At 38.5% G+C, this 10,525-nt stretch overlaps 1 long non-coding RNA gene across 1 annotated transcript; it reads right to left on the minus strand.

Annotated features, from left to right (window-relative positions):
* Window positions 1-3,015: 3,015 nt before the first annotated feature.
* Window positions 3,016-9,984, minus strand: LOC139828350 (uncharacterized). The gene is made up of 4 exons (XR_011739861.1): window positions 9,920-9,984; window positions 8,994-9,126; window positions 5,104-5,225; window positions 3,016-3,090 (listed from the first exon to the last, which is right to left on the minus strand). It is a non-coding gene; the product is annotated as an uncharacterized lncRNA (long non-coding RNA).
* Window positions 9,985-10,525: the final 541 nt, after the last annotated feature.

Here is a 10,525-nt window from a genome sequence, read left to right on the forward strand (position 1 = left end):
ACCACGTTCCTGCCTTCTATTCTGTCCTCTTGACAGCAGCTTTAAAACTAAAAACCTAGAAATGAAAATGCTGCCTGTGAAGTTGGCTGACCTCCTACTTCAATCACCAGATGTCAATCTTTCCTTTTTGCTAACAGCACACCCTTTTTTCCTGCTACCTCTGTAGTCCCATGCCCATGGACCTCTTTGCTGGAGGGATTCCACCCTTCCTGGTTCCACTTTGTATCTTTGTAGAAAGATTCTGCTCTCCATCCTCTGCTCCAGCTACTTCATACTGCTCTGTCTCCAGTGGGCTCTTACAGTCAAGGATCCATGGATGCACTTCTCTTCAGGGTCCATTTCTTCAGGAACACAAAAACTTCATGATGGCTTGAAACAAGCAAAGCAGAAAATTTTTCTATATGATACCAAGTATATTCCTTTTCCCTTAAAGAAGTAGGCTATGGAATACACCTATATAACGCTAGTAATAGTCAGAAATAGTTATAAAAAAATGCTTATGACTACATATGCTGACTTCTGATGATAAACTACTTAATCATGAGCTAGTGGCTCTCTTACAGTCAGTTATTCCAGTGCCAGAGTCTGCTGGCTCAAGTTGCCCTGTACGCCCTCATGTTAATTACTTTGACTAACTACAGGAGTGACTTATTAAATTTACTGATTGCACTGTCCATAAACAAATATTTTCTAATTCTTCTACATCAATAACCAGACTACTCTCTTAAGCACTGATAATTTTTCATTGGCTTATATTGCTTTTGTTCAAATTCAGTGAAATTTCCCTTTGTGTACAAGGCCAGGACAGCACAGTAAGATTCAGACTGGGTTGTGCACTTTTTTACAGTCCTCTCCAAGGGGCAATTCTTCTTCCAACTCCAAGGTTTTAACATTTGGCAACTGGTAAAATAGACAAACATTAGATATCTTTCATATTTAGATATATGGGGACCATCAAATTACCTGCCTTATTCCATTTACATTTTCTTCCAAAGACACTGAACCATTCTTACGATTTGCAGACATGCTGTAGCAGTTCAGGCGTTATTAACAGTGCCATTTTCAATTTATTTCAAGAACAAATTAATGTCGTTATCATCACTGGGTATCAGCACCCCACTTGATCTGTCAATTTTGAACGGGAAAACACTAGTGAAGAAGTCAGACACATCCTCAGCATTACTGATTTTAATGCCAGTGTATCTATTAGTCTTCATACCTGTATCAGGAAATAAATTATTTCAGTCTGCTTCTTCTATATTGCGTTTTTCATCCTCTCCCATTACTAACTTATTTCTAAAATTCTTGTTTATTGTCTTCAATTTACCACAGGTTATCGCATTTTGCTCTTCCAAGACCACAAATTTAAATATCCTCTTTTCTTAGCGTGTCTTGAAGCAGACTGAAAATGTCAACCTTCTGCCAGGTGCATTAAACTTTGGTCCCTCGGGTCCAGAGTCAGTGACTGCCTTTCTCCAGTTTTAATTAGGATAATTACTTATCTCTGTGCTTCACCAGTTACTGCTGGTAGAATCCAGAGAAGGGAATGATACAGTATCGCTACTATTACTATGTGGTAACAAAGGCAAAGTTTCACATTTATTTGAGAGACAACCTGAAATGGAACAGAACTCTAATTTCTGCTGTCTCTAATGCATTATCTTCCCTACATGCAATTCCCTCTAGATCTTAAGATAGTCATCTTGGGTAAGAGTCAGTGCAATAGCACAGCATAGACTACTTGGTACAGGAGGATTAAGGGGTCATTAAACACTGTGGTACCCAGTTCTGGAGGGAACACAGCTTAATTAGGATAAGGACCCAAGGCTTTCCAAGGTACAATAACTTTCCCAAAGTGTTTTATAGCATTGCAGTATTGCCTAGAATTTCAGCAGACTTCCAGTCCTCTCTCTAACATCCTTTGCAGTTCAATTCCCCCTGTGTATTGTGTCACATACTTTGCAAAAGGGCTTTCAGAAGGCAATACCTGATTGTACTCAAGCTGAGAGAACATTTTCATGGCCAAATGAGAGATTTTCTAGTGTCATTTATCTTTACTTGGAGTAAGGAATGTAAAGAAGAGGCACGAAATGAGGATTTTGATATGATAAAAATCACAACAAATTTTTTGAAGTTATAAGATTATTTATATTGAAAATTTTTATACTGTATTCCAAACATTGGCATAATTGTAAAATAATAAAAACAAAGATAAATTTACTACATTGCAGCTTTGTCACTGAGCTGCTGTTTTAGCAAGCACAGGAGTATGATAGCTACCCTGTACCATCATGCAGCACAGAGTTTTGTGAGTCCATGGTGTTCTGGAAATAAGCCAGGCAATATAATAATGAGGGATTTGGATGTGAGTCAGGAATAAATTATCCTGAATATTAAAGAAGAAAGAAAAAGAACTGTAATTGACCTCAACAGAATAAAAACCACAATGTTTTAGAAATTACTGGTCATTTTTTCTACTACTCCAGCTAGAAAGATACTGAAGAACCTAAAACCAAATGGCCTTATTTTCAGAGATTCTGAGCATTCATTCACACAGATGGAGTGGTTTCTGCTCCGTTTATATGCTTTTTCTTTCCTTGTAAAAGAAATAATTCCCCTGCTACTGTCTGTCACCGCTCACGGTGTTATGACTACAAGCAGACAAAACCTTATGATGAAACAGATTTCAGTTGGAAAAGGATGATTACTGAAAAAGAAATGCATGTTTCATGGTGAAGGCTCAGTTTTTTGCAAATTTTATAAAGCTTTCCTTCTGGGAACCTAGGTCAGGCTTTTCAATTTTGGAGCAGATCCAACTTGCAAATATTTAGAAAGCTTCACCCAAGGAATGAGAAGCCTTATGAAACCTGCTATGAATCAAACAATTCAGGATCAAAGCAGTGCTTGGGATTTAATATGTCTAGTTTCTCTGTCACAAAACTGTGATCTTGAAAATGACAATCTTTCCACTCTAAGACAGTGATGTGAAACAAAATTTGAAAATCTCAGGACTACCAAAACTTGTATTTGCAATTGTGTAGTCACAAGATCCAATTATTCAGTTGTACTGCTGGTTTTTGGAGGTTTCACCTAAAATGGGAAGAACCACATAGCATTTGGTTATAGTCTCTTGAAGATCATAGGAGACACAAGTCTGATGAGGAGCAGTTGAGGGAACTGGGGCTGTTCAGCCTGGAGAAAAGGAGGCTGAGGGGAGACCTTATCACTGTCTACAACTGCCTGAAAGGAGGTTGTAGCATGGAGGGGGTTGGTCTCTTCTCCCAAGTAGCAAGTGATAGGACAAGAGGAAATGGCCTCAAGTTGTGCCAGGGAAGGTTTAGATTGGATATTAAGAAAAAATCCTTCATGGAAAGGGTTGTCAGGCATTGGAACAGGCTGCCCAGGGAAGCGATGGAGACACCATCCCTGGAGGTGTTTAAAAGGCATTCAGACAAGGTTCTTGGGGACATGGTTTAATGCTAGAGTAGGTTATGGTTGGACTCAATGATCCTGAGGATCTCTTCCAACTGAAATCATTCTATGATTCTATGATTCTATTTCATTTTGCAAAATGAAATTTGCAGAGTATTGATTATAAGCCTTTTTTTTGTCTTCATTCTGGATTTTCACTCTAGACCAGACATTTAAAAAAAATAAATGTGGAAAAGAAGCTGAGAGTCACTGCCAGCTTCAGACAGCAAGATCCTCAAGGGCCAGTGTCTCTTTCTACTTCTGTAGAGATCCTTGGAACCTCTTAATTGGATGTATAAAACTAACCATTAATATGTCAGAGCAGAGTTAGGGTACTCCCAAGACACACAAGTAAGCTGATTTGTAAGGGGCAGAAGGTAAAGATTCATGTCTTTATATCTATCATTTCTTTAAAGAGAAATCACTTTTTTAACAATCCACATTCAAAATATTATATAGAAAATGGTGTGATATGGAAATTATTCACTTATGTATATTCCATTCTTAAGTAAACCCTTCCATTTCAAGAATGGGGGAAAAACATTTCTTGATATAAGCCATGAAGGATTGAGCAATGTTAGGACCACCTATCAGAAAAAAGAGAAAAAACCTCCTACCTCTTCTTCCAATCTACCTTGCCCAAAAGAATGAAAAGCCCACATCCTAACTTCCCTTCCAGACATATTCTAAAGCTTGCCCTGCTCTACCTCCTCAATGGTTTGATCAAAAGTATCTGCTCAAAAAACCCCAAAGGTTATTGACTTCTAAAACCTTCTCTCTACAAATGGATCAATAAGGCCTTCAATGGCAAAAAGCAGCTGATCTCTTATTCTCATAATTGTATTTGCACTTATATCCACAGAGAGTGATCAGAGAAATGGGGACCCTGCTGATCTTGTAAACTTCCCAGGCCATGTGCTAGAGGGAATAGTATGTGTGGATGGATACCTGCACATCAGAGATCTCCAAAAACACAATATACAAAAATCACCTAATACATAGCCTAAGTAGGAGAAAAAAAAATAATGCCTTTTACATAAATTTTGTAAAAAAGCCCTCAGGATGCATTTCTAAAAGTGCTTCTCAGTAGCCAGCATTGATTGGCTGGGCTTTATATAGCACTGTGAATGCAAACTAGTTACAAAATTGTTGTTAGCACTGGAAAAATCACCTGCCGTTAAGCTGCATACTGTGGATGCAAATTTAGCAGGCTCATAAATGGAAAGCTGGAGACGAGTACAGAGTGTCCCTACAAATACAGCTTGGAATATTAATCAGTTTGAAATATATTTAGACTGAAGGAGCTGGGATTAATAACATCTCAGAGATAATAGATCTTTCTTCTTTAGGTAATCAATCCGGGTTTTACTTTATTACTGGTTTATAGCTGCGTGGTGGCCCATCTGAAACAAACGGGAGGTTCTGAAGTTTCCTAGTGAGCAGCTTTGCCCACTTTTCAAGATCTCTCATATTAAGTACTATTTGTGATCCCAGATGGAAAGTGAAAGCCTGGATGGGCAAAAGTAGTCCAGGGTGGGATTTTCAAAGTGTCTCAGGCCACTAGCTCAGACTCATAAAGCCTCTTTTTTCCCCCCACCTATGTCAGGGCTGGAGATCTTCTCACCAGCTTACCCAGGGTTGCTTTTCCTCATCATCCCCAGCACTGCCACATTCTCCACTGAACATCAACGTGGCTTCAGCAGGAAAGGCTGAGAGAAAGGGTACCTTCAGAGTCCAGCGGCTACAGTGCTCTCCTGGGAAATGGAGATACAGACATAAACCACCTTTTTTGCATACAAAGGGCGACCTGCTAAGCCAGGCTTCCTGGTATGTACAGCCCACGCATGAGGTCAAAGTGCTCATGATCCCTTCTCCTCCTTGACTGGAAAGTGAGGTCACATACTAAGAGAAGGTCTAAGGCACTGGGTGGTACAAAACACAATGCAGCACCATAGCTGTGCTAGTTATTATGAATCAACCTGAACTATGGGATTCTTGCCTCAAAAGGTTGAAATTCAGCTTCACTGTCTTCTCCCATACTTTAGCTATATGCTTTTCACACACTCTGGCTCTAACACTTGTCTTATCCCACAGAAATCCAGTGCAGTTCATTAAATATGAATGCTATTTACTTGCACAGAAATCAGTCTTTTTTTTTTTCTTCCCCCAAGTTTGATTTCTGTGGGTTTAGCAAGCAAACAGGTCTCAATAATGGGACCAGAAGATCACCCGAGATGACAGAAAGGGAGCAGAGGAAGATACAGTTTGGACTAAGAGCGGAGCTTAGCAGTTTAGCAGTCTTATGAAACCTTCCCCCAAACCCTTTTTTAGGTCTGAGTTCAAGAGTAAAGACACCCCACTTCTCTGTGTCCACCCAGGCTCAGGCAGCTCTCTAAGCAGCATGCTCAGACTTTGTGTTTCCCCCTTCCTGTGCTTAACTCACCGTTCCCGAAGCTCCTGCAGGCACCAGGCAATGCATTTTATCAGTAATTTTACTGTACCTGGGACTCAGATCTCCACAGGCATTTCCATTGATGCCTCCCACTGTTTTCAATTAAGAAGTCAGGAGCTTAAATACCTCTGAAAATTTGATACTGTAAGTGTTCTTTTTGTAGCTTCAGCCCTTCAGGTTTTAGTTCCTATGCCAGGAACTATCATTTTCAGTTACAAAAAGCTTACATGAAGACCTTACTGATGGCATAAATACAAGATTTCAATTTCTGAGAAGTGATTTTGAAATACGAGATAAATACACCTCAGCTCCTCAGCAGCATGGTTTCCAACTTTTTTTACTGCTGACTATCAGTCTGAAATGAGATTTTATACAACCCAACCTAAAAATGGAAGTTTATCATAGAACTTCTGATGGACTCTTTGTAATATGTTATATGCTAGTGCTTTTAAAACTCCCCACTTGCAATCTAATTAAAAAAAAAAAAAAAAAATGAAACATGAGCAGTAATACAGTCTCTTCATCACGAAAAGATCTTAGGGTATTTCCACATATACGTGTTACCCGAGAGCAATTCACCTTTCAGTTGCTGGTAAAAAAATCACTATCTTCATAAAAAAATCTGCCTCAAGGAACGTGACAAAAGTTGAACTCTTCTATTAAGGAGATTTTAATGAACTACCCAGTGAGGATGGGGGAATTACACAAGGATTACTTTTTTTCTGTTCTACAAGTACTGTTGTATCACCATGAACTAAATACACCTCCATGAACACATCGGTTGTTCTTCAGGGTTTTGCAGTAGAACTAAGTTAGACCAAATAATTTTTGCTGTAATTCTACAATGCGAATTACAAAAACACCTTTATGCTTTCCTCTCAACAGCAAAACTTTGTTACTCCAAACACTGAAAGTCAACCAAGCAGATGCATCTTCCACGTGCCACGTTTTGCTAGTGTTGGTAAAACAACTTCAGTGCAGCTTTTCTTTCTTCATGAAAAAAAAATCAACAAAAAGCACAGCTTTGTCTTAGCTTTGCATGTAGTTACAACACTTGAGCGTTTTGTCCTGAAAATCCAATGGGATCTGTTTCTTACCTCCTCCCACTTCCACCACCCCAAATTGTCAGTGTATTTGCTTGATTTGCTCTCCTCTGAGGCTGGACATTGGTAGGTTCGGCACAGTCAGATTCATAGATCAGAGGTGTCATGAAGAATCTTCATCCTTCCGTGGTTTGGTCAATGTGTCATGCTATCAGGTTTGTGATCATACAGATTTGGGTTCAGGATTGTGAGAGGTGGAGGCGAGAGAGAAAGAAAAGTCTCTTCAGCACAGGAACTGAAATTGTTCTACTGCAGGAACGGAGCACTGGAGCTCCCTGCTCTCTGCCAGATAAGCCAGTAAAATATTTCACCCAAGCTAATGTCTTTGGGCTTAGGACAGGGACCAAGTGGCAGCCTGAGAAACAGGAAAAATCAGATTTGACACAGTAATGGGTTCTTTGAGTTTCTGTGAAAGCTGGACTTGAATCATACAACCTTATCAATCATATTACCTTCACTTCATCAGATGGCACAAGCACGAGAGTTGCCACCTGTGCTGCCAATATGACTGGGTTGTGTTTGACTCAAAAAACATTTAAAAGCTTTGTTAATGTCTCTTTTTTCTGGAACAAAACTAAAGGCTTTCAATAATGAAGCGTAAGTAGTGTTGAAGATCTCTGACTAGAGCATTCTTTTCATCCTTACGCATGCCTTTTCATAAAGATCATTTCTCTTAGCTATATTTACTGAGTTTATGAAAATAGTCAGACAATGAAAATGAACAGCAATGAAAATTCTTGGTTTAAGACAATTTTTATGTAGATATATACTATTATTCAGCTCTGCAAGACTTTTACACTGGAAATATTATTTTCATTTTAGAAGTTTTCTGTCACATACTGATAAGTTGTTACATTTGCATTATTAAATATTTTTAAGAAAAAAAATATAGATATAAGTAAAGGGCCAGGTATACTGGGATATTTCTGGTATTGAGGAATATCTGTTTCTGAAAAGAGTTATTTTACTTGGGTTTTTTGCTATATAAATTCTTTTTTTTTTTGGGACGATCAGTTAATATCAGCAAAAATACCAACTGAATATCAGAACTACGTAAATCAATAAGCACAGATGCAAAAGAGTTATGATACATGTTTCAGAAGTAATTTGCAATTGAAAAATCCATAAACTCTGGGAAGGAATCTGGCATATGCTGAAATATCAGGAGGAAGACAGGAAATGCATTCTACAAAAATGCAATTTTGAGTAAAAGGAAAAAAAAAATCTGTTGTTCTTTCTACTGTTAGCATACCTGTGTCACATGAGCTTATCATGACCTAGCACTACTTCTCATTCAAATGTTTCATGTAGTGAGATACTGGTAAAAAAGCTGAATCTGCATGTTAAGAATGCTATTTGAAGCTGAGTAGACCTCCATGTGTCATTGATATTGATGTCTGTAGTATCTTAAAGGATGAAGAGATGAAAACCTCAGCTTTGTTAAACTCCTCAGAAAAATGCACCAAGCTTCCACAAAGTGTTTAAGCATATACTGAAATGTATTGATGTCAGTGGGACTTAAACTTCTACTTAAACTTTGCTGAATAAGGATGATGAATTCCACAAGGCTCACAAGTGGAGGAAAGGTTGCCCATGAGAACTGAACTGCTGAAATAATTTTAATAATAATTTACTAGTTCTTGCTGTTCCCTAGTAAATTTACACTGAAGTGTAAACACAGGCAGCAGATCAATGCAGCCAATGCCTCTTTTATACCGTCTTCTGCCTATCTCAAGAAAACAAAATATCAACCAATGCCATTTGTCACCCTCCATTTAACTTGTTTGATCCATTTTTATTATTTTAAGCTGCTCAGAAAGATTAAGGATTGTCTAATCTCAGAATGAGATTAGGTGATCTACATTTTCTGATGTTGACTCCAAGTCGCTATCAATATGTTGGGCATTTATCAATATGTATGATTGGATACTTATTCTGCGACACGCAGGTCCCTCCTACCACAGTACCCTGGGGCTTTCCAGTAGCATATCAAGCGCTGTCACTACAATTCCTCTTCTCCAGCTCATTTTCTCCACAACTTTTCCTCAAGAAGGAAGATGGGACTGTGTGGGAATGGGCTGTTGTGGGTATTCCCGCTGACTGTAAAACACAGAATAACAAATAATTGTTATCTGGCGTCTATCACGTCCCTCTTAAAATCCAATGGGAATCTCAACACTCACCTCAGTTGCTGCTGAAAAATAAGTAATATTTTATTATATTTAAAAATCAAAGCAGAAGAAAGAAATATTTCTCTAATCTAAGCTATTTTCAGACAGTTACATTTTTTACATACTTTTAATCCCAAATCCTCTCATCTCCTGCCGTAGCAATTTTTAAAAAGAAGTAAATATTATCACAAAAGTAAAAGAACCCACATATTAATTACACACATAATTTATGAGGAAGTTGAATTGCTGTGATGAATGGCAGAGAAAAACAATACACGATCCACTATTTGCTCGGAACAAATATAAAAGTAAAAGCCAAAACCAAACAAAAGTAAGATTTATCTTTGAAGTCCTAGATTGCTTGTTTTAATTAGAAACTAACAGGCAGATGCAGCAGAGCTGACCACCTCAAAGAGATCAGGAAGGACTTCTTCAGATCTCTTCAGAGAATATTTACAATTGCAAATCAGATCGTGGAACAAGTGCAAAGGAGTAACAGCCTCCTCCAGTTTGAATAAAATCCAGCTCAATGGCAGTGTTGAAGCTATTTTAGGTATCCTGATTTAATAACCTCTCTTACAACAAAAGCAACAATAAAGAAGGTTTAGGTACTGATTTTTACTGGGTATATTAATATGTAACATTCAGGGAAGTTCAGGAATAAGGCAAGTTTTATTTCCTTCATTTTACTGCAGTTATGGCACAGAGCAACAGCAGGTTACCTGCGGTCAGGAGGGCTGACAGCAGAGCTGGAACGGCAATGCCCAGCTGAGGACAATGTTTGGTGGTCCCCTAATCTAAAAGGCAATCAGAAAACAGAGGCACCATCACCCCTTGAGAACCACTCTGCCCTGAGGAGCTATTTGCACCTCCAAAACCACTCTTGATCAGCTAATCTGGAGGCCATGCAATGGGGAATAGGAACCAAATAGCATATTTAAAGTTCTTATCCTGAGCACCTGCGTAAAGAAAACAATAAACCTCTTTCACTGCAAATCCATTTTTGCTTCATACTCATCTACAGATGCACCCTCTTCACCATTTTCCACCTCATTCGGTGTATATGCATTATTCAAAAAAGCCAATAAAACCCAAGCATGGAAATAATTTTTCATAAACTACATAAAATCAGCGCCTATTTAAGATGACACTATGTTTCCAGTGTTTGGTTTCTCCACTCCCACACACATTACCGATAGCCTAAAATGGCACAAGGACTCTGCTGGGTATGATTTATTGCCTTGATTTATTGAACTGAGCAATGACAGAGCTCCCGCTTGACAAGTTTTCATTTCTTCATGGCAAGTAATTAGCCTTCATATTGCCAA

This window comes from Patagioenas fasciata, chromosome 7, assembly GCF_037038585.1.
Source record: "Patagioenas fasciata isolate bPatFas1 chromosome 7, bPatFas1.hap1, whole genome shotgun sequence".
NCBI classification, from domain to species: domain Eukaryota; kingdom Metazoa; phylum Chordata; class Aves; order Columbiformes; family Columbidae; genus Patagioenas; species Patagioenas fasciata.